At 36.8% G+C, this 21,624-nt stretch overlaps 1 long non-coding RNA gene across 2 annotated transcripts; it reads right to left on the reverse strand.

Annotated features, from left to right (window-relative positions):
* Positions 1–15,770: 15,770 nt before the first annotated feature.
* Positions 15,771–17,237, reverse strand: LOC140828462 (uncharacterized). 2 transcript variants are annotated; one of them, XR_012117219.1, is made up of 5 exons: positions 17,192–17,228; positions 17,040–17,109; positions 16,856–16,963; positions 16,657–16,743; positions 15,771–15,973 (listed from the first exon to the last, which is right to left on the reverse strand). It is a non-coding gene; the product is annotated as an uncharacterized lncRNA (long non-coding RNA). The 2 variants fall into 2 exon arrangements; XR_012117218.1 differs by having other exon boundaries at positions 17,040–17,237.
* Positions 17,238–21,624: the final 4,387 nt, after the last annotated feature.

The following is a 21,624-nucleotide window of genomic DNA, read 5'->3' on the forward strand; positions in this document are numbered from 1 at the left end:
TGTCATCGATATCACAATAAAATCGAAATCATATCTGAATCTGATCAATCTAAAACAACTGATGTTTTGACGGCATAACAATACAATCTGAATAACCCCGTCAGTTCTGAACATCACAAATATAATACTGGAACTCATAATCGGTGTCAATATAACTCATAATCTGAATACTAACACAATTCTGATATAGAATCTCATTTAATATCTTTCAAAAATCATAACAATTACAGAAACGGTCTGTTCTTTAATCTGACTTCAATACTATAATGTCTACTGTAGCATAAACACCATATCTGAATCATATTCAATTCTGACAATATCATAAATTCAAAACGTGTCTAAACGTAACAAAAATTACGTCCAGTTGTAGCTGTCGTCGCTAGAAACTCGGTACTGAATTCGGATTCAAATTCTGACGGACGGATTTTGCGTAACGTTCAAATTCCCGCACGTAAGGACTTAAAGCTTTTCCCCTCCGTTTCTTTCTTTTTCTGAAGGATTTCCCATGTTGATATATATATATATATACATACATTGCATGATACAAGGGCAAGTGGCGTTGTGCATGTTCTGCACGTTTCGCGCATATGCGCGCACAAACTCACGCATATGCGCTAGTTATAAAAAAACTAGCATTGTCTTCTCGCGCATATGCGCCATTTTAGTCGTGCATATGCGCCAACCATTCTGTCTAGTCCGCGCATGTGCGCCAATTATGTCGCGCATATGCGCCGATCCTTCTGGACTGGTCGCGCAAATGCGCGCCTTATCTCGCGCATGTGCGCCGATGCTTCTGTAATTTTCGTGCATGTGCGCCGATACATGTCGCGCATGTGCGCCAATCCTATACTTCACACATCAGGTGATTTCTTCTTTCGGCTCTCCCGATCAGATCCGTTTCGTTTATAATCACATAAATTATCATCTATGATTATAATAATCATTTCCAAATCTTTTCAGATTAACCGGATTAATTTCTCGGGCCTTACATTTCTCCCCCTTGACTCAAATTTTAGCAATATATTCATCAATATTCAACTGCCCTTGACTCAAATTTTCAAATTCTGTTCTTTTGTCCTCTCGGTATGAAACTGAGAAAAATCTTTGATAAAATTCAGTCTTGAAGACTTCCCAAGTGATCACAGTACCCCGTTGTGCTAATACTCCTTTGATTGTAATCCACCAATTTCTGGCAGCTTCTCGTAGCTGATGAAATACCAATTTAACTCTCTGTTCATCTGTACAATCCAGTAGATCAAATAGTATTTCTATGTCATCAACCCAGTTCTGACAATCTTCAGATGTCTCGGTGCCACTCAGAATCGGCGGCTGTAATAACTGAAGTTCTGCCAACTTTACTTCCATCCGAGTTTTTGATGCATCTACCTGTTCAGCGGAAGTACTGCCCTTTTCTGGAATTCTCCGAGGCGGTACATCTGAATATCAAACCGGTTAGTACACAGTCTATAAAATCTGTCTCAGCCCTCCTCTGATCATATACCTCAGATCGAGACTCAGTTCTGATTCAGGCTTAACAATTACATGATGTAATCAACTCAGATACAAACAACATGTAATAGGGAAAACAGTAAATCATGCTAGCACACACAATGTAAGTCAACATTAAAGTAATTCTCATGCTAGCAATCACATGCAAGGAACGAAAATCCAATCTACCCCGCTCATTCTCTTCTATCTCAATCTATCTCAGTCTAAAGGATCTATCAACTCTGACTATCTCAATCTAAAGGATCTATCGCTCTGATACCACCTGTTGCGGGGACCCGGACGCTGATATTTTCTTATTTATCTTTGGGATTTAATTATCAATTCAGATAAAACAGGGTCTAAAAATTTTTCTTTTTAAAATACAAGTGCGAAAGGTAATGGCATCTACGTAATATACATATCTGTATAAAACTACGTTTCAGTACAAAAATACAATAATGTACAATAGTCTCTCAATTAATCTAAGGTTCGACTACTAAAGTTCAAGTAATAAAACCTATCTATATCCAAGTCTGGAATCACCACGCTAAACTCGTCTTCTCTCATCATCTTCTCGACCCCGATCTTGCCCCACCTGTTGTCATGCACACATACGAAACAAGACAACAGCCGGATAGTCCGGTGAGAATAAATCCCAGTATAAAACATGGTAAGCATGTATAGAAACAATCTAAATCATAAAACATGCTATCATGAACATATTCAAAAGTAATAGATTTCATAATCTATAAAATCAAATCAAAATAAGCATGCAACTCAATTCAGATAAACATGCAGTTTAATCAAATCATAAACACATGCTATCATGACTGAAAGCAATAAAGATGAGTTTCATAGTCTATGATACCACATCCATAAACACATGCAGTTCTAGTCAAATCATGTCCAGACTCGACTCAACTATACCTCTAGGGATCCCGTTGTGAATAAGACGATCTATCACTTACTCTCCAATCGGGGTGACGGTACGTCTTATTCCTAGACTTCGGTCTGATCTATATCCACATCTACAATAGGAGAGTGAATCTTCCCCTAAGCCGTGATACCACCGAACGTCTAGAAGTTTGACTGTTTCTGTCAGACTCTCCTATCTTAGATGCAATGCATATAAATCTATAAACATAGCAGTAGCATATCAGCATATAAACAAAGCATATTCATATCAGAATGTAACAATAATCTAGTATGTGATTTTGTTGGGAAACTCAAATCGGATCTATTTGAGTTGTGTCTTCCCGAATATCACATGAATTATACCTTTGTCGTCCCGGTCTGACGAAGACGATGACCTGTACTCAAATCTGTCCATATCGAATCTGAAATGACAATATCGAATACCCTGTATCAGTGAATAACTCAATACACAATCTGTTCTGATCAATACTTAACTCCGTACATAATCTGATCAATATCTGAACAGGATACAATTCAATTCATGTCATCGATATCACAATAAAATCGAAATCATATCTGAATCTGATCAATCTAAATCAACTGATGTTTTGACGGCATAACAATACAATCTGAATAACCCCGTCAGTTCTGAACATCACAAATATAATACTGGAACTCATAATCGGTGTCAATATAACTCATAATCTGAATACTAACACAATTCTGATAGAGAATCTCAGTTAATATCTTTCAAAAATCATAACAATAACAGAAACGGTCTGTTCTTTAATCTGACTTCAATTCTATAATGTCTACTGTAGCAGAAACACCATATCTGAATCATATTCAATTCTGACAATATCATATATTCAAAACGTGTCTAAACGTAACAAAACTTACGTCCAATTGTAGCTGTCGTCGCTAGAAACTCGGTACTGAATTCGGATTCAAATTCTGACGGACGGATTTTGCGTAACGTTCAAATTCCCGCACGTAAGGACTTAAAGCTTTTCCCCTCCGTTTCTTTCTTTTTCTGAAGGATTTCGCATGTTGATATATATATATATATATATATATATACATACATTGCATGATACAAGGGCAAGTGGCGTTGTGCATGTTCTGCACGTTTCGCGCATATGCGCGCACAAAGTCGCGCATATGCGCTAGTTATAAAAAAACTAGCATTGTCTTCTCGCGCATATGCGCCATTTTAGTCGTGCATATGCGCCAAACATTCTGTCCAGTCCGCGCATGTGCGCCAATTATGTCGCGCATATGCGCCGATCATTCTGGACTGGTCGCGCATATGCGCGCCTTATCTCGCGCATGTGCGCCGATCCTTCTGTAATTTTCGCGCATGTGCGCCGATACATGTCGCGCATGTGCGCCAATCCTATACTTCACACATAAGGTGATTTCTTCTTTCGGCTCTCCCGATCAGATCTGTTTCGTTTATAATCACATCATTTATCATCTATGATTATAATAATCATTTCCAAATCTTTTCAGATTAACCGGATTAATTTCTCGGGCCTTACAGTAAGAAACTTGGTGTGTTGGAATTATATTAAATAAGACTATTTGGGTTGTGTAAGTGAATTTCCAGTTGATGAGATAGATGTTCATATGAAAATTTTGGGTGATATAAAAACAAAAAGGAATTAGTTGTGTTCAAAATAGGTTACCAACGAACAAATAATATGGTTTTAGTCGAGTAAGTAATCTAGAATCTTGATATGTGGATTCTAGAATTCTAGGAATTTTTAATAAAGTCGAATTATTGGAGTTAGTCTAACATTAAACATGGGATAACTTACTAAGTGTTATACGCTAGTATTAATTAAACATTAAGGTTACGTAAGAATGCGACATTCATTCCAATAAAAAGAGTCCAAGTGTCTTAGGCCTCAACTATATTGTAATTGGGAAGAAAATACTTTAAGCATGTAATAGATGCTAGAAGGGTTTTATTATATAAGTAGAAGATCGTTATTGTATATTTGGGTTTTACGGATTAACATTACTCGAAATTTAATATTTACAACAATTTTATATTTGGGATGTACTTGTAAATAATTAAGTTACGTTAGTTGGGTGCCGTAAGATAAAGATACGATTTAAAGTTTTTAGGCTAATATTATTATGTGGTGAAATCAGGTTTAACTTTTAAGTGTATTATCGAGGATAGAAGTCGATTAGTAGATTTTGGTGCTAAAATATCTTAAGTTGAATTGTCTAATACTAATAATTGGATTTAAAGTCTTAGCATACCTTGAGTCAATAATATTTAAGAAAGGATGCTTTCGTTTTATTATTGAACTATAATAGGTCGATGAACATCTTGGATAGAGTATAAGAAAAGTAAGGTGCGATAAGTTTGGACCACTATTTCTAGTACTAAGAATTGCGAGAAAGTCAAGATTCGAGGTCATAGTAAAATAGAACTAAGCCACTATAGTTCGTTTTAAGTTGAGATTTGCATACAAGGGTGTTGAATGAAAACTTAATTAGGATTGAGGAGACATGATGACAGCTACTACTTATTTATTAGAGTGGCGCAGCGGAAGTGTGGATTATTGGGATACTAGAATTAAGAGTCTAAATGTTTTTTATTATCGAGGAAAAGTGAATTTCGGGGATGAAATTAAATTTAAAGGGGATAGATTGTAACGTCCCAAAAATTTGAAAGTACACGTTAACCACATGCATGCAAGTTATCAAATTTCTTATGTATTTTAATTAAATTATTTGTTGGGTGCAATAATTGTTCATGCTTGGTAGAGCGATCGAAGCGTGGTGCTTGAGCTGCTGTGCGATTTAAAAGATTTGAGTTGCACCATTACCACCAGCTATATCTTTTGATAAAGTGGCAAGCGCTCGATCCTACAATTGGTATCAGAGCCAAGGTCACGGTTACGATTCTCATTGATTGCAAGGGTGCAACTATTGCGAGAGAGATTGTTGGGTGCAATAATTGTTCTTGCTTGGTAAAGCGATCGAACCGTGGTGCTTGAGCTGCTGTGCGATTAAAAGATTTGGGTTGCACCATTACCACTAGCTATAGCTTTTGGTAAAGCGTCAAACGATCGGTCCTACATTATTTTATTGCTTTAAATGCATGATTATTGCATAAATATGTGTTTTTATGACCAGATTCATTAAGATTGCAAGTTATAAGGCTTTTAACAATATTTCACGCTCGAACGAACGGAGACCAGGGACAGTTAAAGCAAAATATTTTCTATTAAATGATTATGTTTAATTATTTAATGTGTGGTGTAATTATAGAGGACTTTGAAAAATGGACCTAGGTAGGTTATTTTTACTCGTCGGGTCATGTTTTAAACCAGTACGCAAAATTTAGCAAGTCGGGGGATTTTTTGAGGGTTCGGGAATTTTTTTCAAAAACGTACCTGGATGAAATATTTTTCGCGAGTGTTACTGGGCTTGATGGGTTTATTTTATTGTTTAATGGGCCAAAACCCTTTTAATCCCTTTATTTTTATTAAGGGCCCATTATTGCATAATTATACAACTTAAACACTATATTAGCAAACCCTAAACCTAATCACTCACTCATGGCCGCCCCCTCCATATTCAGAAGCAGCTTCCCCTCGGAAAAAAATGCAGTAGCACCTTAGAATTTTCCTCAAGGTTTTTCAAAGACCCCGTCCCTCCGGTGTCCGTTATACGCTATTGTATCAAGGTTTTCGAGAATAATTACGCAAAAGCACGCCCGATTCCCTTTTTTCACATTGATCACATCAAAATATTCATTTTGAAATTTATTTGCATGACATATTGTGGTTATGGTGATACACGTCGGTTTTACGTGAATCCTACACGAAAATACGCATTTTTATTATCATGTTTCTCACGTTTTTGGCATTGGTTAAAGGGGCTGCCTGGAACGATTAGTAGGGGACTCAATTACATTTGATTGTTCGCGTCTAGAGGTCAAGATCAAAGCGTGATCATGTTCATGTAAAAATCGATCGGACATACATGTTTTGTGTTGGGGTTTTTGGTTCGATCGATTGTTTCAAGTAGTTAAGCGGTGCAAGGGCTGTTCCGGGACATGGAGTAGACCCTGGTGGGTCTGAGACACGACGTGGAGTGGCTCGACCACATCGGGTTTCGGGCTAGGATCAAATCGAGGAAGCTAGATGGATAGGGCTCGGTTTTGAGATGTTCGGTTGGGTCTCGTGTATTCGAGAGCGTGGGTTGAGGATCATGGCTAGGGCAGTGCAGTAAGGTTTAGTTGTGATCTATGAGAGGTTGATTCAAGCATGGTCGGAGCTGGGTGGGCGTGGTATAGAGTTTGGCTTCAAAATTCGAATTTGAGATTTCTCCCACAATGCTACGTTGCCACGCCTAGACGCAAGTACTATACAGGTATTTGCAAGATTTTGTGGATATTTCTAGTTTTGGGGGTTCCAGCGACATGTCTTTGTTTATAAATGGTTTAAGTTGAATCACACGGGGTTTGGTTAGGAGTCGTTGAACTATGGTTAAATTGGATCAAGTCTCAGGTTAATTCGGATTAAACGGGACTCAGGTCTAAGCCCTGAAACGAAATATATAAGTAGATGCAGGGGTTCAAGATACGTTTAAGGAAATGACTAGAAGTATGTTTAAGGAGTTTGTTAAGTTTGAGCGTATTGAGTAGCAGTCGTGGCAGTGCCCTAATAATTGAAAATGAATATTTTAAATTTATTTGTTGATATGGAACATGGATTTTTACGTTAATGTTAGAAACACATTTCATGCTTCGTTTTAAAGAAATGTATGTATACACATTATTTTTATAAGTGATGAATATGATGATATGTTCTTGGAGGAAGGGATTTGGTTGTGACTAATATGATGATACGATAATACGATGAAGTGTAAGGCCAATGCTCAGTGGATGGGTAATATTTTCGCTGATGTACCCGCCGTCGAGTACCGCGGTTATACGTAGATAGATCCATCGACTAATACTATAACGCCCCAGACTCAACGACTGTCCTCACTGTATCAAGACGGGTCTTTCCAGCGTGCTTATGTCCTCACTCACACGCACCCTAGGAAAGTTCCCAGAAGGTCACCCATCCCAAAATTTCCCCAAGTCAAGCACGCTTAACTTTGGAGTGCTTATGTGATGAGCTATCGAAAAGAAGATGCATTTTTTTGATATGAGTATTACCAATCAAATCTTATAAACCCTCTTCAACTGTACAGTCCATTACACTAAACAGTCTCGAAATCCCTCTCACTCCGGTGTGGGATCGGTTCATTCATGTTCCCTCCACCTAGAAGCCTGCTAGGAGCCGCTCATTGTCCGTGCAACCTCATGGCACCGGCGATCACCCCCCGCCCTCTTCGGCCCCGAGCCTCACATGCCCACCAGCTTCCGCTTGGTTCGTCCCCGAACCACACCGTACTAAGAGAGGTCGGCTCTGATACCACTTGTAATGCCCCAGACTCAACGAATGTCCTCACTGTATCAAGACGGGTCTTTCCAACGTGCTTATGTCCTCACTCACACGCACCCTAGTAAAGTTCTCACGAGGTCACTCATCCCAAAATTTCCCCAAGTCAAGCACGCTTAACTTTGGAGTTCTTATGTGATGAGCTACCGAAAAGAAGATGCATCTTCTTGATATGAGTAGTACCAATCAAATCTTATAAGCCCTCTTCAACTGTATAGTCCATTACATTGAACAGTCTCGGAATCCCTTTCATTCCGGTGTGGGATCGGTTCATTCTTGTTCCCTCCACCTAGAAGCCTGCCAGGAGCCGCTCATTGTCCGTGCAACCTCATGGCACCGGCGATCACCCCCCGCCCTCTTCGGCCCCGGGCCTCACAAGTACGATGATGCAAAAATCACAACTAATGAACGGAATTCAAATAAAGAAAAGTAAATACGTATATGTTGATATGATGCGAAAGGAACACGTTTATGTTTTATCATGTTACGTTTCTGCTTACAATTTGAAGCTCATGAAAAGTATTTTTAATTATAGTACTTATCACTGTTGCATGATATGTATATGTACTTGTTATTGCGGTTCAGGTATGTTGAGTCTTTAGACTCACTAGGTATAATTGATGCAGGTGATCTTATTGTTGAGGAGATTGGAGGCGCTGAAAATTGAGTAGGCTGAGCTGGGGTGCACGTGAAAACGCGGGGACCTTTCATTATTCCTCATAATATGATTATGAGACATGGGTTTAAGCAATGTTTTTAAATGATTTTGAATCTTGTTTTACGTTGTTGAGTTGTCAGGCTTTTGGTATTATGCTCGAGTTTCTCTTTTAAAATAGAAGGCTAGGAGATTGATCTATTGGAGATTCAAAACCATCCTAGGAATGATCCACATTCGAACACATATAATCATGGATAGAGACAACATCCCAATTTCTCATGGGTTGGTCAAAACAACCAGATTTGGCCACAAGGAAGATAACAGTATTGTAAGCAACCGATGTATAGACCTGAGCCTAGAGAGGAGAAGTCTAGTTTGGAGCAAATGATTTCTAAATTTATCTCATCTACCGAAACTAGAATATAGAACCAGGATGCATCGATAAAAAAGGGGTTCGAAAATCAGATAGGACAGTTAGCTAAGATGATTGCTAGTAGAAATTCGGGCACCTTGACAAGCAACACTGAGACTAATCCGAAAGAGCAAGTGAAGGCCATAGCATTGAGGAATAGAAAGGTAATTGAACAAGAGGAGAAGGAAAAAGGGGAGCCAAGGGAGGGAGCGGCTGACACGTCCACAAGTAAGTTTTCTAACTCTACACCCGCACCCACTACACAATCTAGAATTGTTATCCTTCCACCTTTTCTTGCAACATTAAAAAAGGCAAAAAAGGATGCGCAATTCGGTAAGTTCCTAGAATTATTCAATAAATTGCACACTAATATTCCCTTTGATGATGCTTTGATGCAAATGCCTTTCTATGATAAATTTGTGAAATATATCTTAGCGAATAAGAGGAAGTTATAAGATCACATGACTGTAAGCTTAACTGAAAATTGCTCTAAATTGGTACAAAACAAGATCCCACCGAAACTAAAAGATCCAGGGAGTTTTTCTATTCCTTGCATGATTTGTGATGATGTTTTTCATAAAGCTTTACGTGATCTTGGTGCGAGTATAAATATTATGCCTTTATCTATATTCAGAAAATTCGGATTAGGAGAGCCTAAGCCAATAAGGATGTCCTTGCAACTAGCAGATAGATCTGTCAAATATCTACGTGTAGTCATAGAGGAAGTGTTGGTCAAGGTGGAAAAATTTATATTCCATGCAGATTTTGTGGTGCTAGACATGGAGGAAGATATGGAAAAGCCCTTAATTATGGGGATACCATTCCTTGCAACTGGCAAGGCCCTAATTAATGTGCAAGAAGGGAAATTAAGATTAAGAGTGGGGGAGGAAAAAATTACTTTTGATATCTTTAATGATCTTAAGCACACAATGTGCACTGATGACTGTTTTAGAATCGATGATTTGAATCACTTTTGAAAAAAATTGTGCAGGATGCTGTGAAGGACCCATTGGAAGCCACCCCCAAAACTAAATTAAAGGAGGATGACTTGGACAAAGAAAAAGTGGAAATAGTGGCATACTTTAATGCCAACCATCCATGGAGGAAGCCAATAAGTATGAGACTGGAAGATTTGTGAGATCGAAGAGACTTGACCCCTCCGAAGTCAAGCATTGAGGAACCACCAATGCTTGAGCTCAAGCCATGGCCTCCACACCTAAAGTACATATACCAAGGTTAGAATAATAATATACTTATCATTATTTTGGCTGCTTTGACAGATGATATGGAGGTAAAATTGCTGCAAGTTCTTAAAGATCAAAAAACGGCGTTTTCCTGGAAGGTGGCGGACATCAATGGAATAAGTCCATCAATCTGCATGCACAAAATTCTGATGGAAGAGAGGTATTCACCCCTCTTGAAACATCACAGACGACTCAATCCAAAGATACAAGAGGTAGTGAAGGCTGAAACTATCAAGCTTCAAGATACAGGTAATTATTCTCCGAGTTATATCAGCAGAACAGAAGAAAAGAAGAGATTTCGGGTTTTTTGTCTGATTATGCGACACCGAATTTTTACTGGGGAAAAATCTATCCTACCACCGATAGCGCATGGGTTAGTTATGTTCAGTGTGTGCCTAAGAAAGATAGGATAACAGTGATCACTAATGAAAATAATGAACTTGTTCCCCCTAGGACTATTACGAGGTGGAAAGTGTGTATTGATTATAGGAAGTTGAATATTTCCATTCGTAAAGACCACTTTCCCATCCCCTTTATTGATCAGATGTTAGAAATGCTAGCGGGACATGAGTTTTATTGTTTTTTAGATGGGTATTCGGGATACAACCAAATCTCTTTTGCACATGAGGACCAAGAGAAAACCACTTTCACTTGTCCTTATGGCACTTTTGCTTTTTGACGTATGCCTTTGGTCTTTGTAATGCCCCTGCTACTTTTCAGCAATGCATGACTTCTATATTACATGATATGATTGAAAATTTTCTTGAAATATTTATGGATGACTTTTCTATCTTTGGTGCAATGTTTGACGAGCGTTTGGAGAATCTGAACGCAGTGTTGAAAATATGCAAGCAGACAAACCTAGTGCTAAATTGGGAGAAGTGTCATTTCATGGTACAAGAGGAGATTGTGCTATGGCACAAGATTTTTGAACAAGGGATTGAAGTGGACAAAGCTAAAGTTGAAGTCATCAAAAACCTACCACCACCAGCATCAGTGAAGGGAGTTAGAAGTTTCTTAAGACATGCCATTTTTCCCTTCGTTTCATTAGAGATTTTTCTAAAAGTGCTAAGCCCATATCTTCCCTACTCATGAAAGATGTTCCGTTTGATTTCCGTTCTGACTGTTTGCAGGTATACGAGAACCTGAAGGAGCGCTAGGTGATAGCTCCTGTGTTGGTAGCACTGTATTGGGATATGTCCTTCGAGGTAATGTGCGACGCCAGTGATACGGCGGTTGGTGTTGTTCTTGGCCAAAGACGGAACAAGGTATTTCGCATTATATACTATGCGAGTAAGACTTTAGATGAAGCACAATTAAATTATGCAACAACTGAAAAAGAATTACTTACAATAGTATTTGCACTTTATAAATTCCATTCATACCATATCTTTTCAAAAGTCATTGTTTACTGACTAACCCGCACTTAAATATTTGCTTGCTAAGAAAGAGGCCAAACCACGATTGCTTAGGTGGATCTTACTTCTGCAAGAGTTTGACCTCGAAATAAAAGATAAAAAGGTGTAGAGAACATAGTAGCTGATCATCTTTCTAGGCTTGAGCATGTAAACGAAAATTGTGAAAATGATCAGATAGATGATTGGTTTCCGGATGAACAGCTGTCAGAGGTGAAAAATTGTCCATGGTTTGTGGATTTTGCTAATTTTCTTGTTACAGGCTCACCGCCCCAAAATTATAAGTTTTACCAAAGAAAAAAATTCTTTTCGGACATGATATATTATTTTTGGGAGGAACCCTTCCTTTTCAAAATTTGTGCAGATGACATGATAAGATGATGTGTAGCAGAGGAAAAGATGGGATCGATTCTTAGCCACTGTCATGACCGTGAGGTAGGTGGTCATTTTTTATCCACATGAACGGCATCCAAGGTACTCGAATGTGACTTTTATTAGACAACTCTAATTAAATATACACGTTCATTTTTACTCTCATGTGATAGATTCCAGCGCAAAGGTATCATTTCTAATTGCCATGAGATGCCTTTAAAAATTATTATCGAGTGTGAAGTCTTTGATGTTTGGGGGATAGATTTCATGGGACCATTTCCAACTTCTTTTACGAAAAAATACATTTTGGTTGTGGTTGACTATGTTTCCAAATGGGTGGAGGCGGAATCATATGCCAAGAATGATACTCAAGTAGTCCTGAAATTTTTAAAGAAAATTTTTTTTAATAGATTTGGAACACCACGAGTAATCATTAGTGATGGTGGCACCCATTTTGCAATAAACTTTTTGAAGAACTTTTGGGAAAATATGGGGTCACTCATAAAATCTCCACTCCCTATCACCCCCAAACAAGTGGTCAAGTGGAGTTGTCGAATCACGAGATCACGAGGATTCTGGAGAAGGTTCTGGGGATAAATCCAACGGACTGGTCGTTGAGGTTAGATGACGCGCTTTGGGCATATATGACTGCTTTTAAGACAACTATAGTGTAAGGTTCAGGAAATTCGAACTACGTAATCTGACTGCATGCAATCTAGGGTTTTTATTTAAAATATGTGTTTAATGATTTATGCATTTAATGCGAGATTATTGCATTGCTAGGGTTTATTTCAAGATTATTTTTAAGTTTCACGCATTAGGTTTTAAGTTGCATTTCGTACTCGAACCGGTAATGGAGGCGGAGATAATCAGGAAAAATATTTTTATTGAATAAATAATTTTAATTATTGAATATGAGGTGTTTTTAACTATCACTACAAAAAAAAGGCTAAAGACAACGGTGAAAAACCGTTGTTAAAGCCCTTGTGGTTAAAGGGTACGCTCAAAGACAACGGTGAAAAAACGTTGTCGTAGACGTCAAATACAACGGTGAAAAACCGTTGTTGTATGTCTTGAAAAACCGTTGTTAAAGCCCCTGTGGTTAAAGGGTGCGCTCAAAGACAACGGTGAAAAACCGTTGTCGTAGACGTCAAAGACAACGGTGAAAAACCGTTGTTGTATGTCTTGCAAATCCGTTGTAGAAGCTCCTGTGGTTAAAGGTTCGCGCAAAGAAAACGGTGAAAAACCGTTGTCATAGACATCAAAGACGACAGTGAAAAACCGTTGTCGTAGCTCTTGTAAAACCGTTGTTAAACGCCCTGTTGTGAAAGGGTGCACGTAAAGACAACGGTGAAAAATAGTTGTTGTCGGTGTATAAATACAACGATAATAAATCGTTGTCGTATCTCTTAAAAATCGTTGTCTTATAGAAACGATGTAAGGCTCGAGATTAATAGCCTTCATTGACAAAATACTCGGAAAATATGAGTATGCATGATATAGGGTTTGAGATTTGATTTATTAATCTTTATTAACGTGAGACTCGAAATATATGAGAATGCATGACATGAAATGAGAGTTTTGAATTAGGTGAGGACGAAACCACACCGCACCCGCGGTAAGGGAAGACACCGCACCCGCGGTAGAATGGACAGAAAGTTGCACATTTTTACGAAGCAAGACCGCACCCGCGGTAAGAACAGGACCGCACCCGAGGTCGATGTCCAGTAGGGTGCCTAATTTTGACATTGCGATACCGCACCCGCGGTAAGAACAAGACCGCACCCGCGGTGCCGATTAGACCGCACCCGCGGTCAATGATTTTAGAAAATAAAAGAGTTGCCGAAGCATGAGCGCACCCGCGGGTGCGGTGCAAGAGGACCGCACCCGCGGTGTTGCATGCGAGAAGTCCACCTTTGAATTGTATGATGACACATGGCATGGTATATATATAGAACTCGAAGATAAGTCATTCTTCCTCATTTCTTGCAGCTAGAGAACCGAGAGAGCAAGGGGTTTCAAGTCTTCCTTCCATCTTTATCATTTGGTTGTGCAAGATTTAGCCATCCAACTTTCAATCCGAGTCCGGATTTGTGTTCCTCTCTTCATAAACTACAAGAGGATGTAAGTTTTATTAAATTTCAACACGTTCTGAAGTATAAATGTTGGAGAAAGCTTGATATGATTGAGATTATATGTTTATATGATTATAGTGATTGTAGATTCGAAACCGGATCAAGAAAATGATAGGTGATGCTATTGTTATGAGATTCCAGCTTGTATGAGCTAAGATAATGCAGATTTTGAGTTGTTGATGGATAGATTATATTGAATATGAGTTGAGATTGATAAATTGATCATGATAGGTTGAGATTTGAGTTGATTGGTACTGCGAGATCACGCCGTTATACCGTCAAGATTGATTTTAGATTGTGAATGTGTTGAATTGAATAAAGATTGATATTGAACATTCAACATTGCCATTTCAGATTTGTATTGGCAACTTTGATAGCGAGACCTCGACATCGACAGAGATTGCACGACGAAAGGTATAATTCATGTGATTGTAGGGAAGACACGAATCGAATCAGATTTGATTGGAGTTTCCCAACCAAATCACATACTAGAATTATTGTTATGTTTTTGATATGTTTCGATTTGTTTATAGATTATATTCAAATTTTCTGATATGATAATGTTGTGTTTATAGATTTATATTCACGCATTGAGATAGGAGATTCATTGACAAATTTGTCAAAACTAGATGTTCGGTGTATCGACGCATAGGAGCAGACATCCTCCGATTGTAGACATTCGATACAGACACGACCGAAGTCTAAGAGTAAGACGTACATTTACCCCGATTGGGAGGGTAGGTAACAGACAATGACGTCTTATTCACCCCGGGATCCTTAGAGTAGAGTCAAGTTGAGTCAAGACATGATTTGATTTGTATTGCATGCTATTATGGATTGGTTTCATAGACTATGGAACCCTTTTATTATTGTTTTCATGCATGATTCATGATTTTACGTTAGCATGTATACATGTTTTATACTGGGATTGTTCCCACCGGAGTTTCCGGCTGTTGTTATGTCTGTATGTGTGCATAACAACAGGTGAGGCAAGATCTGGGTCAAGACAGAGATGAGTACGAGATAGCGTGGTGACTACGGGCGCAGATGATGACTAGTGGTTCTTACTAGACTGGTAGTATTTGTATTTATGGTTTGTATTAAACTATACACTAGTTGGATTGATGTATTAAGACGATATACGTTTATCATGTTTGTACATTATATATGATGTAAATTAATAAAGAAAGATTAAGCTTAATAATGACATTTGATTTAATGTTAAAAAGTGAAAATTTGACCCACATTTTCTCACAGATCCATTTAATCCCAGATAGAATTGAGTTAGAGCCCGAGTCCCCACAAACGAGAACTGTTTGTAACTGTTGTCTTTTATCGCATTCGACAACAGGTTCTCAATGTTTTTAAACCGATGTCTTTCGCTACAATATACAACAGTTTTACAACATTTTAAATTTGTTGTCTTTGGATTTGATTTACATAATTTTTAAACTGTTGTTTTATATATTACCAAATCGTTGTATATTATATTTAAACCATAAATTGTTTAATCAATTAAAAAAATTGGGTGTGAAATATATATCAATTAACCCTTATATAAAATCAATTCAAACATCAACATATATATATATATATATATATATATATATATATATATATATATATATATATAAATGTACTTGATCACAAACAGAAATATGTCATTCATAGACGTGTAATCTACCAAACCAACAATTAAAAAAAGTATGTAACCATATTCCAAAAACTTTTAGTCAAGTTCACAAAAATAAAAATACCCTACAACTAAGACTTGCACATATCAACTCCAAAATATCTTCTATAGCTTGTTGGAATGAATTCTCTGCTGGTGCATCTTCCAAAACATCATTACAGTGCCTGTGAAAATAAAAACCACATTATTTTAATGATTGTTAAATTTCAACACATGCACAACTTAGCATTAAAACGTACATATAGAACAAGTCATGTATAAAAAAGCAAAAAGTCTTGTTAGAAGACAATAAACCATGAATTGAGAACAATATGCAATAGACAAGTTTAAAACGGACCTCAGGGTCTAGAAAAATTTTGGCATAACCTCCACGCAAGTAGGACATACCAAAAAATATAAAAACACACAACAACAATATATATATATATATATATATATATATATTCGAAATAAATTTAAATACGACCATACACCACACCTATCATCTACACAGTCAGACCATACATCACACCTATCACCTATAATTACCACATTCTTTGAACATATGCCGAAAGTAATGAAGAGATCCACATGTCATGAACCAACAAACACAAAAAAATCACATGTCCATCTAGTATCATTTGTATTCATGATCCACAAACTGAAAGGAAAAATGCAAGAAACCAAAATAATATCACTTTTGAAATCTTAAAGTAGAAACAAGAATTTCACCCAACTTAGAAGCTAAACCATGTGCCAAATGACTATTTCTGAAACAGCCCGTAAACATGTTAAAAAGTATAAAAATAATGTCCAAATCCGTTCAATATGTCATATATTTTTCAAATAAGATGAACTCATGTCCTACCTATTCATAAATATGATCCTGTATGCATTCGGGCAGCTCGGTGCGCACCTCATCAATTTCTTCCATAGAATACTCCGTTTTTGTGAACTATGAACACACTCAAAAGTATATTAGTAAAAAAAACACAACTTAATGAAATTTCAAAATTATAAGTAGCTAGATAACTTGTAATTATTTTATATAACCAAGATAATACTACTATCGATCTTAGTGAATCCCCCTCAAGAGTTGTAACTTCTTCAGTAATCTGCCTCATGAATCTCATCACATAATAACCACATTGTTTTGCATCTAGTTGCTTAGGAGCCTATGTTAAAAAATGTCAAATTGTTAATGACAAATATACGCATAAAAAAATTAGCTCGAATGAGAATTACACATACCTATATGACTTCCCATTGTACACGCTTTCTTCCTTTCCTTCCCTTAGTTGAGTTAAACAATCTCAACGCCCTTCATTAACATTGAACATAGTTGATATATGAGTGTTTTTTCATTAAATGAAATGCATCATTAATATGGAATATGAACTCACATTTCCACAACATATTTCCAATCCTCATTGCGAATGCGGTGACTTAGGGAATCTACCAAATAAACAAACTTCATATAAAGCTCGATGACGGTGAGAGTCCAATGAAAACTATACACGAACATAATAAGTGTATGTAATTCACTAAAAAAACAATTGAGAATTATATTAGAATCTTACTTACCCACAACAACTTGGAACCAAAACCACTTGATCCATTGTTGCACCACTTAGCCTATACGCTAAAGAACTCGCCCTCTTGTTCAACCTTTTAGTTTTACCTGTTTTGTCGTGTATATTTTTTTGCAAATTTGGGATGCTATCTGAATTAACGAATCTGAATTTTTCAATCTTGTTTTCTTTCACCATCTTTTTATAAAGATGCCTGTCATTTCAATTAAAAGAAAATCAAAACTACACTACATACTAAACTAACAAATTATATGCATCTTATATAATAATATAAGAAAAAAACAAACAAACTTTAAGTTAATCGAAGACTTACCAAATGTAGACAACTATACAATTTCCAGAAATTGGCTCCAAGTGATACAAAGGACTGATGTCCTCAAAGTGCAAGTTAACTTCATAATCATCTGCAAATACTTCATAATCTAAAAGAAATGCTAATTTCCTTCCATTTTCAAGGGCGTCTTACAATAAAAATACACCATGCGCACTGCTCTTGGAACATTTGATGGCAAAGTCTGGTTTCTTTCGAAACTGACGGTTTTGTTCCTTTTTTGTCTCTTTTATTTCAAGTTTCCCCTCACGCTTTTGTTGTATGTAATCATCCTGTCATCCACTTGAAAATATTAATTACTTTAAAAGGTTTCATTAAAATAAAATAATTGATTTTTATGTATAGTTTGCTCACAATCTTTTCTACTGTTATTTGCAACTCCTGGCCATCAATATCTCCTTCTTCATTCACTCGCCCTTTTTTCCAAATAATAGCTCTATTGATATCATCATCGTCACACAATTCACTTGCCTACATACAAGAACCATCAAATGGTATTTGTCAAATATGTTGAATGTTGAAAAAAAACAGCAAATGCAATGATATATATCACATGCTAGAAAAACAAAACAGCCACCCATGTTACAAGTATTCATGCGAATGAACAGTCACTTCTTGGGCGGCACAAATGTTGAAATATACTTACTATTTCTTCAGTAAATCGTGCATAGCCCTTACGAGAAAGGCGATGAAGGTATATGTTCTTCTTCCTTCTTTCCTTCTGTTGATCACTTAGTTCCTAGTCAAAGTGAAGAATTACACATATCAAATATTTTTTAATTCGTTAAATACTTCATGGTGGACTTATTTTCAAAAAAAACAAAAAACAGATACTTACAATGAATTTTTCAGACATGCTAGTCATGACAAAATAAATCCAGTCATCTCTTGCAAGACCATAGCCAGTAGGTTGTTGATCCAACTCTTCTGGTTTATCAACCTTGTTCGAAATGTATGTTTGAGTGAGATGTGATTTAAATTGACGCCACTTATTATTTGCCGCACTTAAACATCCCTTTTTCTAGCTTGGGGGAACACCAAATGTCAACTGTAAAACATCAAAATTAGAAATACATTAAAAATAATTACATAACATAAAATATATATAAACAATATGAATATTACTTGTGAAAAAACAACAGAACTTACATTAACAGATTCCCATATCAATTCTTTCACTTTACTTAGAACTTGCTTCCATGTCTTGTAAGTTATCTTACCTTTTTCTCGAGCAAGCACACCAATAAAACTCTGCATTTCAGCAGCAACATCTCCTACTGGTTGTCTAAGCAGATTGAATCTTACCTCCTTTCGAATTCCCTGAACCCTCTGCCTAGAAAGCTTATCTAGATGTGTATGACCTCAAGATGTTCTTGTTGTTTCAGTGTCTGTAGATCCCAACATTTGCTTTCCATCAAAACTCTTGTCAGTAGAAGTAGATGCAAATTTTCTTTGCCCTTTCCAATAACTGCAGGATGTCCTAATCTCTTGCTCGGTTCATGAATTGTGTCATCATCATGAGACCCAATTTTAAGCTTTCTAAAGGACGTCATAGTCCAGATTTAACCTGTTCAACGAAAAAGCGAAAAACACATATCACTGTAGAACTAAAGTACACAATATATATATATTTATATATATATATATATATATATATATATATATATATATATAAATAGGATAAGAAATTCATCTTCAATAGAAATTCAACATATACAAAGATAAATAAAAGTATAACTTCAATATTGTCTACCCAAGTCCCATCACAATCTTTACATCTTCAAAAGTAAAATATCTTTGGTTAAACATCGTCGACCCAAGTTTCATCACAATCTTCACGAAGGCATGATGGTTCATTGTCGAATGCTCTGTCAACACCCATTGATGGTAACGCTCTGGTAAAAGATTGATAGTGAATTAAAGTGTCTTCCAGTTCATCACCATTGACATGTTCAAATGACTCTCTAGTAGGAGTTGCAAGTACAATACTCCATTCAGGATCTTCATTGTAAAATACTTGCTTTGCTTGACTTCCCAAGATAAAGAGTCGGATTTGCATCCAATTCTTTTCAAATTTACCAATGTGAAACCAAGATCATCTACTTTAATACCATTATTATTCTCCACCCAATTACATTTGAACATTGGAATTTGAAATTTGTGGTAATCGAGTTCCCATATTTCTTCAATAACTCCATAAAAAACCATGTCTGAAACAATTGGGTTTTATCCTTTGCACTGGCAACTTGCATTGTCTTTGCGATTAAGCTTACTCCAGAGTTTTGAGTTACTCGTATGTCATCACGTTCTTTTGTAGTATATGTAACCCCATCAACCAGATAACTAGAATACTTTAACACTTTGTTGCTAGGTCCACGCGCCATCCACTTCAATCTTTCTGTTATTTCATGGGTAGAATGGTCAATTAAATGTGCAACCTCTATTTCACAATGCCATAAATTTAGATTTTACGTATGATACCAAGAGTTGTATGCATGTTAATATATAGTATTTTGAAACTTACAGTATCACGCAACCAGTTAGTAAACGTTCGGTTATGCTCATCTTGTAACAACTTTTTGGACTTGGCTTTATGAGGAAATCTTGATTTCAAATCCACCATGTGTTCCCTAACGAAATAATTTGCAATAGATAAACAAATAGAATGTATGCAAAGTGCATGAAAGAACTGATAGGTTAGATATCTTACTCGACATAAGGATCAATCTCAACATCATTTGTCAATACATGACGATGTGCCTGTTGCAGCTCATCATGACTAGTGGATTGCAAAACTACTTCCGATAAAGGCTTAGTAAGTTCTACTTTTTGATGCCTTGATGGTATCCCAATTGTGTGGACATTAGATAGATAATCTGAGCAAAATTCGACAGCCTCTTTGAAAATGTAACATTCGGCTATACACCCTTCAGGCCGATTGCGATTGAGCACATAACCTTTCAAAATCTTCATGAATCTTTCAAATGGGTACAGGTGCCTATACCAAATCGGTCCACACAATTTGACCTCCCGCACAAGATGAACAGTTAAATGAATCATTATATCAAAAAATGAAGGGGGGAAGTACTTTTCAAGTGAACAAAATATCAACACGATCTCTCTTTGCAAGTCATCCAACTTTATGAAGTCTATCACTTTACTATATAACACATTGAAGAAGAAACATAGCCGGTTGATAGTGTCTCTGACATGTTTTGGCAAGACACCGCGGATGGCCACTGGAAGCAATTGTTGCATTAAAGTGTGACAGTCATGTGACTTCAAGCCAACAAGTTTCAAATCCTTCATCGAACAAGTTTTCTATTATTTGATGAGTAACCTACAGGTACCTTTACTCGCGACAAAGAATTGCAAATACTTCTTTTCTCATTCTTACTTAGTGTGTAACTTGCTGCTGGCAAAAACGTTTTCTTCTCCCCAATCCTTGGTGCCAATTCATTTCCAAAAGATCTAATCTTGCTGCTACTCCATCCTTTGTTTTTCCTGGAACGTCAAGTAACGTACCGATGAGACTTTCACAAACATTTTTTTCAATGTGCATCACATCAAGAACATGTCGAACATGTAGATCTTTCCAATACTCAAGTTCAAAGAATATTGATTTCTTTTTCCAGCATGTTATCCCGTCATCGTTCTTTGACTGAAGCTTTCCGCTGAATTTTCCACAATGATAATTAATTCTTTGAACTCTTTCTAAAATTTCATTGCCACTCAATGGTTTTGGTGCGAGGTTAAATTCTTGCTTCCCATTAAATTTCTTATTTTGTCTTCGATAAGGATGACTTGAAGATAGAAACCTTCTATGGCCTGTATATGACATTTTTCTACAATGCTTCAACCTTGTCGAATATGTTTCCTCTTCACAAATAGGAGATGCATGATACCCTTTCAC

The sequence above is a fragment of the Primulina eburnea genome, chromosome 3, assembly GCF_022965805.1.
Source record: "Primulina eburnea isolate SZY01 chromosome 3, ASM2296580v1, whole genome shotgun sequence".
In the NCBI taxonomy this organism is placed as follows: Eukaryota; Viridiplantae; Streptophyta; class Magnoliopsida; order Lamiales; family Gesneriaceae; genus Primulina; species Primulina eburnea.